General features: G+C 45.0%; 1 pseudogene; it reads left to right on the top strand.

Annotated features, from left to right (window-relative positions):
- LOC126790852 (putative calcium-transporting ATPase 13, plasma membrane-type) overlaps positions 1-19589 on the top strand; it is a 55413-nt pseudogene that overhangs the window by 34356 nt on the left and 1468 nt on the right.

Here is a 19589-nt window from a genome sequence, read left to right as displayed (position 1 = left end):
AGTTCAAATGACCTATACACAACCGGAGTTGCTAGGTACCTTTCACTCCACCTCAAGTAGATGGCCGATCTTACTTTTGACCGCTTGGGGAAAAGCAGAGCTTATACTGTGTCGTTAATAGCAGGACTCTCTCGCGAATGAAATTTGCTGACTAGTGCAGGCTTTGGGTTTGCTAGAAGCTAGGCTAGCGACTCGATGGACTTGAATCGAATTGCCGAAGTTAATCGAACTTGTTGCTACATGCAGCGCGAAGCGTGCATCTGGGTAGCTCCGCTCCGATGGGAGACTTGGTTGCCGAAGTTAATCGGACTTTTACTCCGTTGGGAGATTTTGACTATGCGGTTGCGCGATAGTTTGTTTGACGTTGCGTGTCTTATTTTGTGCCTTCAACCCCTTTATATAGAGAACACAGCTTGTTCTTTCTTGCGAATCAAGTCCTCAGAACCTCCTAGTTGATTAAGATTAACTTCCTTAATCAACTCAGATTCTACACGACGATAGTTCCCTACCTCCACTCTAATTTGACAGGGAATCTTGCTCTGTCATCTTCTTTTCTGCAATATCAGGGCTAAAGGTTGTCGCGATATAATTTCCCCAAATACCAGGGCTAGAGGAAATCTTGCTTTATGATATACTTTTCCCAAATATCCGGTCCACGGGCCTAAGTGGTCTGGATAATACCGGAGTATTATTTTAGGCCCAAACATTGCCCCCAGGCCTTGAAATTAAAGACCACGCGAAATTGAAAAGGGCTAGAAGAAAACCCCAAACGGTTATCTTTTAAAAAAAATAATCTGAAACGCTTTACATTCCCCTGTCACCAACTGACGCACGCCTTCTCCTCAAACAACTACAACCTTTCGAGCTGAAGTACGCGAGAAACACTTACTGTTTCGAAACTCAAACCAGTTCCAATCGAGCAAACGCAACTCCTCCCTGAACCCATCAGTTTCGATTTCCGAAACCCTTTCAGTTCCTATATAAATCGCGTTCATGAACCCAACACATCCATCCAACCTGATTGCTCTATCATCAAAAACTCCAGAAAGCCCTATTTTGAAGTTCTCACTCCCTGACAACAATGGCCCCAAAACCCAACCAACGTGATGGCCAGGCGGGTGCAAGACCTCTTCGCGACTACCCAAACAACGAACCCACCAATCGCACCACCATTGGAGTAATTGACGACAGAACGGCATACTTGGGTCCCTCTTTCGCCGGCATCCCGGAGCGTGTCGACACTGACTACCACCATCATTCGCGAACTCCTCCGCTTGCTTTCAGTAACACCCCAGCCACCTTCAGAGGATGGCAAGTGCACAGCCACCACCATGCCCTTATCGGAGCGTGGCCCTAAGTTTCTGAAGCCATGCAGCTATGGTACGCGGGTCGTCGCCTGCTCGATCGCGACATTTGGCATGCGGCCGGAATCTTGGAGAGCATCGACCTCTCTTTCAAACTGGCTCGAGTTAGAGGCAACAGATGTGCCATCATGAGTGCTGCCTGCTTCTGGAATTCCGCAAGTAATACCTTCGACTTTCAATTTGGTCAAATGGGTATATCTTTGTTAGACATATATGCTGTCATAGGTCTTCCAGTTGGTACCTGGCCCTATAGAGATTAGGATTACTTTGATGCTGAATGTCCGGTTACCACCACTCGCGACGTTGGTATCTACCAATCATACGGCTCCTGGATCTCCAGTTTTGATCGCAATCATACTGCCAATGCTGGTATTGCCTTCTTGGAATTTTGGTTAACCCAGTTCCTGTTCTGTTCTAATTCCAAGAAGATGACTGGACACCACCTGCAGCTCGCGACCCTTCTGTACAATGGCCACATTGTGGGTTTAGCGCAAGTAGTCCTGGCAGAAATATACCGTATGCTGCGCGCACTTTCCCTGGAACCTCTCAACTATCACAATCTGTCAGGGCCTATGTGGATTCTAGACCTCTGGATTCAGGTATACTTTGTGCAGCTGCGAAATGAGAACGCAAGGGACTTCCGTCTAACAGAAGTATTGGGAAATGCATTTGTTGGTTTGTATCTCCCTTCGCTATGCAGCATGCTTTGAGTACTTTTATACCATGGATGCTTCAGTTCTTGACTCCGCACAACTGCTGCTAGACCGTACTCATCCTAGTGCGACCCGAGGTGGATTCTTGACCCTTAGACACTATGATGGCGAGAGTCGATATTTGTTTGAACAAGCTGTATCAATGGCGGATCTACCCCGGCATCCCTGCAACGGAATGGAACTTTATGCCCCCATCTCTTCGCGAGGCATCTAGGCATGATCCAAATGGTTCCCTTCCCCCCTATCGAGAGTCTGAATTTGTTTTCCTTATGGCGCCGGCCTATGGTCCCCGTCACTGACACCAATCCCGGCCAACAGCCCCCGTCACAGTTGCAAACCACTCCCCTTCCTGTACTAGCAAGTGGGAGTATCCTTCGCTGCTTTCGTGTTGACGAGGCCTACCCTCAATGGTGGGAAAGAATCAACTCTGGCCAGTGGGAACAACGTTCGCGAGTCATTTTCCAATATATCTTCCAGACAGGGCTCAAGAGGTATCTGCAGGAGAATCCTGAGGTTCCTGGGGATGAGGACTTGCTGCGGGCGACTATTCCAAATGCCGTCAGAATTATTCCATCCAGGGTAAGATCCTAACACCTCTTCGAACTCTTACAGTTCTTGTTTCAACACTTGAAGAAAAACCACTAACTGGTTCATGTTGCAGGTTTTCGAGAACATGGCTGGTGCTTCATCCTCTCAAAGCCGTAAACGAGGGAGAACAAGCTCTAGCCCTGGAGACGACGAGGATGATCCTGACACCATAGACTTCAATCCTGTAAGGACTCGTCCTGATTTGATTTTCTTCGACAGATGCTAAACGTTCTAACAATATTTATAACCTTCAGCTGATTCAGAGAAGAAGAACCACTGGCTCAAGCACCTCTGCCCCGCTCGCGATTACTAACCAGGTCGACCCTGAGCCAATGACTGAGACCAGCAATCCAGAGGTAGCCATTGAGGTACAAAGAACACACTACCTGTTCCAATTGACGCTGTATTCGTGAACCACTCTGACGGATTCTTGTCAGATTTGTAGGTTCGCGAGAACCCCCCTTCTACACCTTTGTCTACCCTTCAACTTGTAGCCCCCGCGATGGAAGACCCTGCCATAAGTAGTCAAACACGCTATTGCCCCCCAGAGAAATACTTTATTGTCTGCTAGGATGTAATTCTTCAACTTATATTGATTACCTGTAGGTTAATGCTATCCTTCATGGTCTCTAACACAGGTTCATGTTGACGCTCAACCTCCTACCCCAAAGGTCGCGACTGCTGTCTCGTCGACTATGGCCGTGGATCAAGAAATTTCTGAAACCACTCCCCCTACTATGGTGTCGAATGCTCAACCCCTGGAGTCGCAAATGTTAACTGTCCACACAACGGTGCTCTCCCAATCCTCTTCAACTCAAATTCTGGAGAACGAGGTGGGAGATGGAGAAGATGTGACAAGCTCCAATCAAGCAGACGAAGATGTGGAGCATTCCTTCGCGATTGTGGACCCAGCGAGCCCTGATGACGCACCACAACCTCCTCTAAGAAGCGCGGCACCCCCTCTTCATTCTGCCGGGGTAATACTTTTAACCATTTCCTGGTTTAAGCATTTCTGCCTTTCTTTGTAAACACTTAGCTGTTTTACTAATTATTCCTTATTCTCTGTAGGTTGTAGCAATCGCAACTACTTCCAACCTGCCAATTGTGGCGACTGTTGGAATCTATAGACCTGGACCTGCTGTTGGTCCAACCTGGAATTATCCTAGCCCGTCTGTGGAGGATCTTCTGGATGACATGCTAGGTCCAGCCAGCCCCTTAATGTCTATAGATTCTCAAGAACTGGTCCAAGCCCAGGCACAACTCGCGGAGCTAACTTCTGAAGACCTAACTGACCCAGCTTGTCTGGCTAAGGTGAAAGACGCCCTTCACTACCTGAAGCTTCACTCACCTGATCCTAGCCTAGTCGCGAATGCTGAAGAGGCGCTGAACACCATTCTGAGCCTCATTGCAGAATGCCATATCCTGAGGACTCAAGCTCAGAGTCTATCTCAATACAATGCTGACGCCAGACAATTCGTTACACAACGCCCTGCTCAACTAGCAGAGCTTGAAGCTGAGCAAGCTAGGGAGCTCAAGGCTGTAGAGGAGGAGATAAGAAGTGTCGTGCCCCAAATACAAGAGTGCAAAAGGCAACTGGTGGTCTCTGAAGCTGAAGAAAGAAAGCTCAACAATCTGATATGTGACAAATCCAACGACTCTGGAAAGCTTCTCTTAGATATTCGCCTTGTTGGGCATAAACTGTAACTTGAACGAGTTGTGTATTTCAATAGTAAGAGTTAGGACTTATTTCTACCTGTATCTCCTATTCGCCTTTCTTCTTTGATTCGTTTGCAACCCAACTACCGGCCCACGACCTAAGCCCAACGCAATTCATCACCGTGTAAATTCGCATGCAGACCCTCGTAAACCGGAGCAATCAATTCTGGAAAACGCGCAAACCGTTTCAGGTTGACCATTATTGCTGCAATTAATCCCGGGTGTGATCTCCAAATCCACATCTTCAATCTCAACCCTTGAATCCAAATTTCTTCTGCTATAAAATGAAACCCTAAGGAAAGAGCTCACCACACTTTCCCCAGCAGCCTCCAACCATGACAATTCCATTACCTCCTTCGAAACCCCTTAGGTTTCCTAAGTTTCATCCCCCAGACCTGCAAACTCAATAGCACTTTGTGAGAGGCTTATTCTACCCTCAAATGTGAGGTGGGAGTCTTATGCCACCCTCACATCCTCCCTTCTTTGTAGTTCCACCCCGGGGATCGGCCCTGCATTAAGGGTTGTTCCTAGTGGAGGATTACAAGTAAGAGAAGAGAGGAAAAGGCAGCCCTTCCCACGACCTATTCATCAATGTTTAGTCGCCGAGCATCGGGAAACAGGCTGCCGAGTCTGGGACCAGAGCCAATAGGTACAGCATGCTCGTTAGGTACCTCTTTTGATACGCAACGCCAGCTGTTGTACCTCCCATGTGAAATACCTCCAACCTCTCTTCTTTAAAGAAAGATCAGGTGAGTGCTGTAAGCCAAGGCTCAGGATCCCTCATGCTACCACCAGTTTTCCAATTAGAACCTGTATTTGGCATCAAGCTGGTTCTAATCGGTCCTGAACTGGTGCAGTTTGAATCTCAAGTTCTTCGCGGTGGTGGGATGAATAGGAAGTGACGCGAAGACCCCTCAACCTAGCATAGATGGTATCAGAGCTTGTTTAGACTCATATGTAATAGTATAGGTCTTGTATCAAGTTTCTGGCCACAAAGCCATATGAATAAAACACAACTTGTTTCATAAAACAAGTTGTGTTTTATTCATTTGTTAATTCACTTCCGTCTACCCAGGTGCCATCTGTTGAGAAGGACTCGAGGAAGGAGGAAGCTGATAAATCTCACACAGTGACAGAGCTTCAGAGTTTCTTCATGATGTTCACAAAGCCCACCGCGACCATGACTCAGCACATTAAACCTCAAAGTCAAAATAGGACCTGCGGAACTGTTCCAGACATTTTTCGTCACGGATTGCACCGCTCCATACAGCATCATACTGGGTCGGGATTGGATACATCGAGCTTATTGCATCCCTTCTACTATACACCAAGAGATGTTGATGTGGGATCCCGCAACTGACAAGGCAGCATTAGTAAAAGCAGATGATCGACCATACTCGGTCGCGGCCTGTATTCTGGATGCCGAGTATTATTCAGGTGGCATGAGGCCTTTGGGAGTTGTTGGGATAGATACTAAGGGTCATCCAGTTGGAGTGACTTCTACAGAATTGACACGATGGGGATGGTTTAACTGAGCTTCAAGCAGAGGAGGAGTTCATTCAACCAGCACCAGCAGCTTTGGATGACACTCCACCTAAAGTGAAAGATCCAGTGGAAAAGATCAACCTTGGGACTACAGAGGAGCCCATGGAGGTTGGAATAAGTAAGCACTTGGATGAGGAACTAAGACAACGTTTGGTAGAGTTGTTGCAGGAGTTCCGTGATTGTTTTGCTGAAAAGTTTGAGGACATGCCGGGCCTGTCACCATATTTGGTCTACCACCGTTTGCCTATCATTGAAGGATACAAGCCGGTACAACAAAGTCCGCGACGAATGAGTGCAGACACAGCAGCAGCAGTCAAGAAAGAGGTTCAGAATATGTTCCAAGCCGGTATTATCCGACCAGCCAAGTATTCTCAATGGTTGTCAAATATAGTACCGGTACGGAAGAAAAACGGTAAGATTCGCGTGTGTGTGGCCTACCGGAACCTGAATACCGCAACAGCAAAGGATGTCTATCCGATGCCCGTGGCAGATATGTTGGTCGATGCGGTCACCAGGCATGAATTATTATCTTTTATGGACGGTACTGCTGGTTATCATCAGATTCCTGTTTATGAACCGGATAGACACAAAACAGCATTTCGCTGCCCAGGGTTCACTGGAGTGTTTGAATATAACAATATGCCGTTTGGTTTGACCAACGCGGGGGCTACATACCAGCGAGCAATGAACCTGATTTTTCATGATGTGCTGGGGGCATTCTCAAAGTATATATCGATGACATGGTGGTCAAGTCTAAGAAAAGGGAAGATCACATCGAGAATTTGCGGACCGTGTTCACCAGGATGAGAAAGCACAAGCTCAGGATGAACCCAGCTAAATGCATTTTTGGGGTTCGAACAGGAGACTTCTTGGGTTTCATTATACACGAGCGAGGTATTGAGGTCGCGGAAGATAAGGTTAAAGCTGTTTTTGACACGCCGGCACCAAGGAACAAGAAGGAACTTCAGAGTTTGTTGGGGAAAATAAACTTCCTTCGACGCTTCATTTCTAATTCCGCTGGCAAAACCGCAGTCTTCTCGCCTTTGTTGAAGCTTAAGGAGGATCAAGAGTTTCAGTGGGGACCTGCACAACAGGCAACTTTTGAGCAAATCAAGGAATACCTAACTCATCCACCTGTTCTTAAACCCCCACAGCCGGGAATACCTTTGAAGTTGTATATCTCTGCATCTCCTTGCTCCATCGCAGGACTCCTCGCACAGGATGGCGATGGACAGGGGGGCAAGAAGGTTGAACATGCGGTTTATTACTGGAGCCGAACCTTGTTAAACGCTGAAATTAGATACTCGCCGATTGAGAGGTTGTGTTTAGCTCTGTACTTCGCCGGTACTAAGCTTCGCCATTACATGCTATCCTTTACTACGGTGGTGGTGGCACAAACTGATTTAGTGAAGTATATGCTTACCAGACCTATGCTTAGGGGTCGGACTGGTAAGTGGATTTTGGCGTTATCAGAGTTTTCTTTACAATATACACCCTTAAAGGCACTCACAGGACATGCAGTGTCCGACTTCTTGTTGCATCATCCCATTGTGGAGGATATTGATGACCATAATGTGGTTGTTTCCTTCGTTCATGTTCAGCCTTGGGTTCTATATTTTGATGGCAGCAGCACCGATCATTTTTCCGGGGCGGGTGTTACATTGGTTAGTCCCTCTGGCATCAGACATTGTTATTCCTTTCAGCTGGAGTGGAAGTGCACTAACAATCAGGCAGAATATGAGGCCATTATTATTGGCTTGGAGTTGTTGCTTGTTCTGGAGGTCACCGTGGTCGAGGTATTAGGTGATTCGCTCCTAGTCATTAACCAGCTCAAGGGGGTTTACAAGTGCAACAACTTTACATTACTCCCTTTTTGGGAACGAGCGTCGGAATTATTGGACAAATTTGCCGATGTGATGCTTGATTATATCCCTTCCGAACGAAATTTCGCTGCCAACGAGTTAGCACAGCTGGCTACGGGCATCCAATTGGCAGATGGTGTTCGCGAAAGAATTTTGAAGGTTCAGAGATGCACATTACCTTCCTTTATGGCCAGGAAAGAGGTTAACGATGAATGGTTGGTGGTTGTTGTCGACCCTATTGATGAGGATTGGCGGCAGCCAATCATCCAGTACCTTACTAATCCTTCTGCACCGGTGGACAAGAGGGTTAGGTATTTCGCTACTAACTACGTCTTTCGAGGTGGTGAGCTATTGCGCAGGGCAGAAGATGGTTTGTACCTACGATGCATCTATGGAGCCGTAGCTAAGAGGTGTTTGCGAGAGGTTCACTGTGGCAATTATGGTTCTTATCAAGCTGGTCCAAAGATGCGCTGGCTCATTCACCGGTATGGTTTTTATTGGCCTACCATGCTCAAGGACTGCATCAGTTTCGCATAGGGTTGCATCGAATGTCAAATGCATGGACCAGTCCAGCATGTGCCTGATGTGCCTCTGCAACCAATCATTAAACCTTAGCCGGGTCGCGGTTGGGCTTTAGACTTTATTGGGGAGATTCATCCCAATTCGTCCTTACAGCACAAGCACATTCTCTTGGCTACAGATTTCTTCACCAAATGGGTCAAGGCTATACCAGTCAAGACGACGTCTTCAGAGGTTATCACGGACTTCATCTTCAAGTATATTATCACCAGGTATGGTATCCCCCAGTGTTTGGTTGCAGACAGGGGGGGCAGGTTTCATGGCTGAGCGGACCCGGAAGTTCTTAGCTGGCTATGGGATCAAGTTTCTGCATTCCAGTCCCTATTATGCTCAAGCAAATGGTCAGGCAGAAGCTAGCAACCGTGTCATTCTGTCTATACTTAAGCGAATGTTGGATGCAAATCCGCGATCGTGGCACCTAGAGTTGGATCACACATTGTGGGCTTACAAAACTTCCAAGCGTACTCCAACTGGTACTACCCCCTATGCGTTGATGTATGGCCATGATGCGGTCCTTCCTATGGAAATTAATGTTTAGTCACTGCGGGTTCGCGAGCAACACCAGCTGATTGGGGAATACTATGTTCAGGCTATGTTTTAAGAGCATGAGGACTTACTTTCGCCGGATGGAAGGTCTTGATAGCCTTATTGCTGAAAAGAAAAGGATAGCACGACTTTATGATAAACGCACGCGAGGACGCAGCTTTGGAGTTGGGGACTTAGTGTGGAAAGTATGTTCACCCTTTGGTGAACGAGTCGATGGTCGCGGTAAATGGTCTGCTAAATGGGAAGGTCCTTATGTGATTGATCGCGTAATGGGCAAAGGTGCATACTACCTTCGCGATACTGACGGGAATGTTCATCGAAATCCCATGAATGGTCGCCATCTTAAGAAATACTTTCCTAGTGTGTGGGAGTATGAAGATCCGCCAACTGCGGTGCAAGCACTATAGCGAGGGTTGGTCTAGTGTTTTCTTGGACTACATTCTTCCAACCAAGTAAACAGGGGGGCAACACCATGGATATTCAGAATAATCGCGCATTCAAGCATTTTTTGTTCGGTCGTGAACGTTCTTATTCGTGGGGTCGCGAACACAAATTTTTTTTTTCGAAACTATCGAGTTTCTTTCTAAGTGCTCCGGCATTTTGTATACTACAATGAACCAATATTGGTGGTCTAACATAGGTTATAACCTTGGTTATGTGGCAATAAAACAATGACAAGTGGTTTTATGAAACAAGTTGTGTTTTATTCATATGGCTTTGTGGCCAGAAACTCGATACAAGACCTATACTATTACATATGAGCCTTAACCAGCTCTGATACCATCTATGCTAGGTTGAGGGGTCTTCGTGTCGCTTCCTATTCATCCCACCACCGCGAAGAACTTGAGATTCAAACTGCACCAGTTCCTTGGTGTATAGAACCAGCTTGATGCCAAATACAGGTTCTAATTGGAAAACTGGTGGTAGCATGAGGGATCCTGAGCCTTGGTTTGCAGCACTCGCCTGATCTTCCTTTAAAGAAGAGAGGTTGGAGGATATTTCACATGGGAGGTACAACAGCTGGCGTTGCGTATCAAAAGAGGTACGCAACGAGCATGCTGTACCTATTGGCTCTGGTCCCAGACTCGGCAGCCTGCTTCCCGATGCTCGGCGACTAAACATTGATGAATAGGCCGCGGGAAGGGCTGCCTTTTCCTCTCTTACTTGTAATCCTCCACTAGGAACAACCCTTAATGCAGGGCAGATCCCCGGGATGGAACTACAAAGAAGGGAGGATGTGAGGGTGGAATAAGACACCCACCTCACATTTGAGGGTAGAATAAGGCTCTCACAAAGTGCTACTGAGTTTGCAGGTCTGGGGATGAAACTTAGGAAACCTAAGGGGTTTCGAAGGAGGTAATGGAATTGTCATGGTTGGAGGCTGCTGCGGAAAGTGTGGTGAGCTATTTCCTTAGGGTTTCATCTTATAGCTGAAGAAATTTAGATTCAAGGGTTGAGATTGAAGACGTGGATTTGGAGATCACACCCGGGATTAATTGCAGTAATAATGGTCAACCTGAAACGGTTTGCGCATTTTCCAGAATTGATTGCTCCGGTTTACGAGGGTCTGCATGCGAATTTACACGGTGATGAATTGCGTTGGGCTTAGGTCGTGGGCCGGTAGTTGGGTTGCGAACGAATCAAAGAAGAAAGGCGAATAGGAGATACAGAGTCGTTGGCTTTGTCACATATCAGATTGTTGAGCTTTCTTTCTTCAGCTTCAGAGACCACCAGTTGCCTTTTGCACTCTTGTATTTGGGGCACGACACTTCTTATCTCCTCCTCTACAGCCTTGAGCTCCCTAGCTTGCTCAGCTTCAAGCTCTGCTAGTTGTTGCCGTAATGCACTAATATTTTGCGCACACTTGGTTTTGGCATGATGAAGTTTAGTCTTAAGTTGAGCAGGGCGTTGTGTAACGAATTGTCTGGCGTCAGCATTGTGTTGAGATAGACTCTGAGCTTGACTCCTCAGGATATGGAATTCTGCAATGAGGCCCAGAATGGTGTTCAGCGCTTGTTCAGTATTCACGACTAGGCTAGGATCAGGTGAGTGAAGCTTCAGGTAGTGAAGGGCGTCTTTCACCTTAGCCAGACAAGCTGGGTCAGTTAGGTCTTCAGAAGTTAGCTACGCGAGTTGTGCCCGGGCCTGGACCAGTTCTTGAGAATCTATAGACATTAAGGGGCTGGCTGGACCTAGCATCTCATCCAGAAGATCCTCCACAAACGGGCTAGGATAATTCCCGGTTGGACCAACAGCAGGTGTAGGTCTAGAGGTTCTAACAGTCGGCAGAATTGGCAGGTTGGAAGTAGTTGCGATTGCTACAACCTACAGATAACATTTGCGACTCCAGGGGCTGAGCATTCGACACCATAGTAGGGGGAGTGGTTTCAGAAATTTCTTGATCCACGACCACAGTCGGCGAGACAGCAGTCGCAACCTTTGGGGTAGGAGGTTGAGCGTCAACATGAACCTCTGTTAGAGACCATGCAGGATAGCATTAACCTACAGGTAATCAATATAAGTTGAAGAATTACATCCTAGCAGACAATAAAGTGTTGCTCTGGGGGGCAACAGCGTGTTTGACTACTTACGGCAGGGTCTTCCATCAAGGGGGCTACAAGTTGAAGGGTAGACAGAGGTGTAGAAGGAGGGTTCTCGCGAACCTACAAATCAGACAAGAATCCGTCAGAGTGATTCATGAATACAGCGTCAATTGGAACAGGTAGTGTGTTCTTTTTACCTCAATGGCTGCCTTTGGATTGCTGGTCTCAGTCATTGGCTCAGGGTCGACCTGGTTAGTAATCGCGAACGGGGCAGAGGTGCTTGAGCCAGTGGTTCTTCTTCTCTGAATCAGCTGAAGGTTATAAATATTGTTAGAACGTTTAGCATCTGTCGAAGAAAATCAAATCAGGGCGAGGCCTTACATGATTGAAGTCTATGGTGTTAGGATCATCCTCGTCGTCACCAGAGCTAGAGCTTGTTCTCCCTCGTTTACGGCTTTGAGAGGAGGAAGCACCAGCCGTGTTCTCGAAAACCTGCAACATGAACCAGTTAGTGGTTTTTCTTCAAGTGTTGAAATAAGAACTGTAAGAGTTCGAAGAGGTGTTAGGATCTTACCCTGGATGGAATAATTCTGACGACATTTGGAATAGTCGCCCGCAGCAAGTCCTCATCCTCAGGAACCTCAGGATTCTCCTGCAGATACCTTCTGAGCCCTGTCTGGAAGATGTATTGGAAAATGACTCGCGAACGTTGTTCCCACTGGCCAGAGTTGATTCTTTCCCACCATTGAGGGTAGGCCTCGTCAACACGAAAGCAGCGAAGGATACTCCCACTTGCTAGTACAGGAAGGGGAGTGGTTTGCAACTGTGACGGGGGCTGTTGGCCGGGGTTGGTGTCAGTGACGGGGACCATAGGCCGGCGCCATGAGGAAAACAAATTCAGACTCTCGATAGGGGGGAAGGGAACCATTTGGATCATGCCTAGCTGCCTCGCGAATAGATGGGGGGCATAAAGTTCCACTCTGTTGCAGGGATGCCGGGGTAGATCCACCATTGATACAGCTTGTTCAAACAAATATCGACTCTCACCATCATAGCGTCTAAGGGTCAAGAATCCACCTCGGATCACGCTAGGATGAGTACGGTCTAGCAGCAGTTGTGCGGAGTCAAGAACTGAAGCATCCAGGGTATAAAAGTACTCAAAGCATGCTGCGTTAGGCTCCAAACCAACAAATGCATTTCCCAATACTTCTGTTAGACGGAAGTCCCTTGCGTTCTCATTTCGCAGCTGCACAAAATAGACCTGAATCCAGAGGTCTAGAATCCACATTGGCCCTGATAGATTGTGATAGTTGAGGGGTTCCAGGGAAAGTGCGCGTAGCATACGGTATATTTCTGCCAGGACTACTTGCGCTAAACCCACAATGTGGCCATTGTACAGAAGGGTCGCGATCAAAAATGGAGATCCAAGAGCCGTACGATTGGTAGATATCAACGTCGCGAGTGGCGGTAACCGGACATTCAGCATCAAAGTAATCCTGATCTCTATAGGGCCGGGTACCAACTGGAAGACCTATGATAGCATATATGTCTAACAAACATATACCCATTTGACCAAATTGAAAGTCGAAGGTATTACTTGCGGAATTCCAGAAGCAGGCAGCACTCATGATGGCACATCTGTTGCCTCCAACTCGAGCCAGTTTGAAAGAGAGGTCGATGCTCTCCAAGATGACCCGCATACCATAGCTGCATGGCTTCAGAAACTTGGGGCCACACTCCGATAAGGGCATGGTGGTGGCTGTGCACTTGCCATCCTCTGAAGGTGGCTGGGGTGTTCCTGAAAGCAAGCGGAGGAGTTCGCGAACGATGGTGGTAGTCCGTGTCGACACGCTCCGGGATGCCGGCGAGAGCGGGACCCAAGTATGCCGTGATGTCGTCAATTACTCCAATGGTGGTGCGATTGGTGGGTTCGTTGTTTGGGTAGTCGCGAAGAGGTCTTGCACCCGCCTGGGCATCACGTTGGTTGGGTTTTGGGGCCATTGTTGTCAGGGTGTGAGAACTTCAAAAGAGGGTTTTTTGGAGTTTTTGATGATAGAGCAATCAGGTTGGATGGATGTGTTGGGTTCGTGAACGCGATTTATATAGGAACTGAAAGGGTTTCGGAAATCGAAACTGATGGGTTCAGGGAGGAGTTGCGTTTGCTCGATTGGAACTGGTTTGAGTTTCGAAATAGTAAGTGTTTCTCGCGTACTTCAGCTCGAAAGGTTGTAGTGGTTTGAGGAGAAGGCGTGCGTCAGTCGGTGACGGGAGAATGTAAAGCGTTTCAGATTATTTTTTAAAAAAGATAACCGTTTGGGGTTTTCTTCTAGCCCTTTTCAATTTCACGGGGTCTTCAATTTCAAGGCCTGGGGGGCAATGTTTGGGCCTAAAATAATACTCCGGTATTATCCAGACCACTTAGGCCCGTGGACCGGATATTTGGGGAAAGTATATCATAAAGCAAGATTTCCTCTAGCCCTGGTATTTGGGGAAAGTATATCGCGACAACCTCTAGCCCTGAGATTGCGGAAAAGAAGATGACAGAGCAAGACTCCCTGTCAAATTAGAATGGAGGTAGGGGACTATCGCCGTGTAGAATCTGAGTTGATTAAGGAAGGTGAATCTTAATCAACTAGGAGGTTCTGAGGACTTGATTCGCAAGAAAGAACAAGCTGTGTTCTCTATATAAAGGGTTGAAGGCACAGAATAAGACACGCAACGTCAAACAAACTATCGCGCAACCGCATAGTCAAAATCTCCTAACGGAGTAAAAGTCCGATTAACTTCGGCAACCAAGTCTCCCATCGGAGCGGAGCTACCCAGATGCACGCTTCGCGCTGCATGTAGCAACAAGTCCGATTAACTTCGGTAATTCGAGTCAAGTCCATCGAGTCGCTAGCCTAGCTTCTAGCAAATCCAAAGCCTGCACTAGTCAGCAAATTTCATTCACGAGAGAGTCCTGCTATTAACGACACAGTATAAGCTCTGCTTTTCCCCAAGCGGTTAAAAGTAAGATCGGCCATCTACTTGAGGTGGAGTGAAAGGTACCTAGCAACTCCGGTTGTGTATAGGTCATTCGAACTTCAGCGGTTTATCAGCAACTGCGGAGCAATCGTCTGAGAGGAAGACAATATGTGGAGCGCAAACATTGTCAACCAAAGCACAGTTGTACCTAACTCAAAGGTACTGGCACGCCAACAACAACAGAGAACGAAGGGGCTGAGCCGTCCAGGGTTCGGTGCTGGGGCAGGCTGATTGTTCTCTGAGGAAGATCCGTTTTCCCAGCTCGAACAGTGCTAGGACCAGGTCATATGAAATTCTCTCATATTTTGAGAGTTCCAACCTTACCGGCACATCACAGCATTTATGTGCGATCTCGTCACTTTCGCAATATCGGTAAAGTTATTGAGCATCGAATCTTTGACTTTCTGAAGGTAGATAATGCGTTGCACATTTACTCACTTTGAGTAGTGCGGGATTTTAATGAGACATAGTGCCACACCACGTCAATTCCTGGCGTTAAAACCGGAATGGGAGCATTCCATATCTCCCCCTAACGACGGGAAGTATGTCTCATCGAAGTGACCATCTGCTAAAATCGCAGGATAGAGATTCACGTGTGTAGATTGGAAATAGCGGACAAGTGTTGGTGATTCATAAATTATAACCAACCATACTTAATCGTTTCAAGTAGACCCATTGAGATAACTACAATAGAGGCACATAAACAACTTTAACAAAATAGGTGTTTAATGAAAAGAACGTTGGGATCATATCCAGTGACCATCTGGTACGCACTAAACGCTTGGTAAATTGTGGGTCTAAAACGAATACATGTCGCTGCATGCAACATCATTACATATCTCCATGCAAAAATCGGCAGGTTAGTACCCATAACCAAGTCCGAGCTCTGCTAGATCGTACAGTGAATGAACATGAGGAATAATATGTTCAACGACGATCCAAGTAAACATGCAAAATGAAATCATCAATGTCGTGGAGGTGAACTCTCTAACGGTATCCAATCAAATAGATTTGAGAGGATGGGAAGGGTGGTGAGCCCTTAGTATGATGATCATAGCTAAAAACTTAGCAAATGCAGCGTTCAATGTGGAAAGCAAAGCGACGTGTGACCAACGTGTCGATGCTCTTAACCTATACCATAAAAATACCAAAAAGTGTCCGCATTCGGTTGGATAGGGTCCACTAATGTCACCTTAAATACTTTGTAAGAATGGAATGTTCTCGGTTTGAGCCTTATCAAAAAAATGACTTCCTTGAAATCTAGCAAGAGAACTAGCTTTGCAAAATGAGCGATGGGCATCAGAGATTGCCATGAAGGCATTAAAAAACACGGGAGGCATCACAAGCTCCTGTGAAGGATAGGATGCCGCCACCGATGGCCTAAATGCCATGGAGCCGCCGAAAGAGGCAGGCTCGGCCTCACCGTGCATGGCACAGATAGGCACGGCCTCACTGTGTGGAGCATGGGTGAGATGGTCCTCCAATCGCTTCGTGAACATGAAAAATTGATAGAGCGTTGGTTAAAACGTCTATAATAAACCCTGTAAAACATCATCGTTAGTATAGAATAAGCAAGGATCGTTCTTTCCGGGGAATTGAAGGGAACTCTAAACTTTTAGTGTTAACAAATAATTGGGGGTTTGAGATTGATTATTAACTACTAAAATAAAACCTAAATTATTATTTACATGATCGACTTCTCTTTAACAAACTTAAACCAAATTTACCATTACACCACATAATTACAAGTTCGAACCTATCATGTATTCTAATTCGACCAATTACATACTTTTTAGACACCAATACAATTAGAGCCTTAGGGGATCATCTAATCGTGCAAGATTTCAATTAACATTTAGATTGACTTAGGGCCTAATCTAAATTTGCATGCAATCGAATTCAATAACACTTAGAGTAGAAATCAAACAAGATTACATTTAAGCACCAAATCTTTGTTGGAGACATGTTTCATGTATGGCGTCACCCACCATGATTTCACATGCAAATTTCCAGAATTTTTACCACTTTTAATCAACACAAATCGAACCTACTTAGGGCATGATTCGATTTGTGTCAATATAGTTGATGAATCTAGCACTCAAACACAATCTTACGGAATGCATCCAAGCACTAAATTCATATGCACATATCTGAAAATTATCTAAAAGTATGAGAAAGATGATTAGAACACAACAATAGAAATACAAACTCATTAATTATAGAAAACCATCAATTCGGCAAAGATCCAAAAATCCAATAAAACAATATGAAAATTTCGATTCTTAATACAAAACAATAATCCCACACAAACATCATACTACAATCTTTATAGACAAAGTATTGTAAAAAAAATCAAAAACGAACAAACCCGTGGAGATGAGTTGCGAGAATCACACGTTGTAAGAACCTTGGAGGTGTGTCTTCAATGGTGATTTCGGTGGAGATGAAATTTGTATATAGAGGAGAATGGCTTGTTGTTTTGGTGAAGGATGTTTGAGGTAGTATTTTGGTAGAGTTTTGGCTCTTGAATGCAAATGAGAAGTGATCATATTTAAGAGGTGAAGCCATGTATATATAGAGGAAAGATTGAGGGTTTGAAATTGCTTCTTTCTTCCTATAATAATGCCATGCTTTAATCCCTTAAAACTTGGAAAATTTTATTTCCTAAAACATGTCATGCTTTAATCCCTAAAACATGCCATGTTTTATTCCCTAAACATGACATGTTTTATGCCTTTAATGATCATCTTCTATTTAATTGTTGCATGACTTGGCTTCATATTTTTTTCTTTATTTATCTCTTCAATCCAATCTGAAAATAAGAAAATAAAATCATAAGTAAGAGATAATTAGTTTCAAAACCTAACAAGGATTCCTAGTCAAACTAGGACTCTAAACCAATTATGCGTTTTAACTCATGTAAGCACAAAAATGCATCCAATACCGCTTAAGACTCTTACTACGACTCAATGACTCAATAGTATAACAATAAGGGCTAAGCAAAGTACAAATTGAGGTAAAAACATGTTAAGAACGTCGCACAAAGTGCTCATATCAAAAATAGATGATCATGTGAATTGCAAAGAACTCGAATCATCATATCTTGTTCAAAATAACCAAAAATGATCATGTCAAAACCAAGAAGACAGCAAAACTGAACATATGATTCAAAGAATCTTGAGTTACATAAAACAACTGCGGCAGGCAAGCAAAGCTATGTCTGCAGACTAACAAAGCTATTGTCTAAGCTTGAAAAAGCTAAAGTCAATGAAATCTGACAGATTTATTCCTCTCCATTCTTAACACAAATATCAAGATGAAAATATATCATTGGCATATATGGTCTTCAAAACTTAGCAAAGCACGAAGATATAGAACACAATCTCCGCACGAGATCCGTAAAATAACTACATGTGCCGTAAGACAGTGTGGGTGGTTACGCAATTAGCAAGACACTCGATTTCACGACGGGACATGCTCAAAATAAAATTAAGAGAGTCAACATCGCGGTGAACTTCTCTAGACAACACGCCGAAGGATATTGTAAGAGGGGGGATTGAAACAAATGACAATCTCATCGAATGTATCATATGGCAATAGAACTATATTCCTCAACTTAAGAGTTGGAAAGACATGGTATTAGAGCAGTTGAATACCAAACAATTTGGGTGGTAAAAACCATCCAATTGGTGCGGGTGGTCACCAATAATAATAAAATCATTTGAGCTATAAAACGACTTGGAGAAAACCGAAAAATTAACCGGAAAATCATGTAAAAATAACTCAAAACTGGGTGAAATTTGGAGTAGGAAAACGTGGCAGTAAAAACTGTTGGAAATAGGCCGGAAAAATGACGAGAAACGACGAAAAAATCGTCGGAAACTGGCGGCACCGTTTGTCGGAAAACTGGCTGGCGGCAGCCGGAACCTCAGGTCCGACAGGGGACACCAGTAGGAACCGGGTGGCGGTGTCGGAAACGCCGGAATATGGTCGAAAGGCGGCGAGTACGCTGATAAAACGCCGAAAAACGTTACGGAAACGCCGGAACAGTAACCGGGAAAAACGACGTCAATTTTGACGTTCCGAGGTCCGTTTTCCAAATTTGAAGGTCTAAAATCACAATGTAGTGCTATTGGGGTCCCATGTAACCCAAAAGCGGAAAAACCACGTGAGTTGCAAAGGTTGACCATGCATGCTAAGCCAAGGTAAATAAAATTCTCACGAGTCCATCTTGTAAACAAGAAATACGAGAAATTTTATTGAATATGCCATTATTTAATACAATACAAACAAGCTTCCAATTCCAATAGACGACTTAAGCTAAAGTCGAGTAATAATCATGGCAATGCCAACGTCATACTTGAAAAATAGTAAGCAGAAGACATAGTCATAATAGATTGACTAATCAAAAGTCCGTAGCAACAAAATCTTGCATATCGGATCGGGCGGAGCCTTAGCATGTGGCTCAAAATATTTGCTTACTTGAGAATGGAAGAATGTTACTTTTCCATCTCCAAAATTCCCTCAAGAAATAGATACAAGTGCCAAAAATGACATGCGTTTCTTGGATGTAGAGTATGCATCAAGGTCAACTCTGAGAATACAACGTCATAGACGTTCATTAAATCACTTGAAGTGTGTCCCATAGAATTCGTTATTTTTTTTGGATCTTTTGTCAGCAAATAGTGATGCTTCAGAGTACTGAATTTCAACTCAAATAATTGAGTACGTAGACCTTGGAATTATCGTTTATAGACATGAGTTTAAGAAAACTCAAACATTCAAATAACAGTCGCGATGACGACGCATCCATGAGAACGAGGGTTGTATTGGTTTCAAATAATCAAAACTATTCAAGTATGTAACCAGAATTAGAAGGGTAGTGAAGTATATGGTCACAAAATAATCGATGCATATCGGCGATACTCATGATCGCACCCAAAACAGCGGTGCACTCAAGCGACCACACGAAATCGATATCTTCCCTTTTAAATAATAACGTGACTCCCTCAGGACCGTCACACGAAAAACGTCGACCAAGAGGAGAATCATATCACTCTTTGGTCTCATCGGCGTTATAAGAAATGACTACTACTACGAGTAGCTTGC

Source organism: Argentina anserina, chromosome 4 (assembly GCF_933775445.1).
Source record: "Argentina anserina chromosome 4, drPotAnse1.1, whole genome shotgun sequence".
Taxonomy (NCBI): Eukaryota; Viridiplantae; Streptophyta; class Magnoliopsida; order Rosales; family Rosaceae; genus Argentina; species Argentina anserina.
Note: the sequence above shows the minus strand (reverse complement) of the source record. Positions and strands in the feature narration are given on the sequence as shown.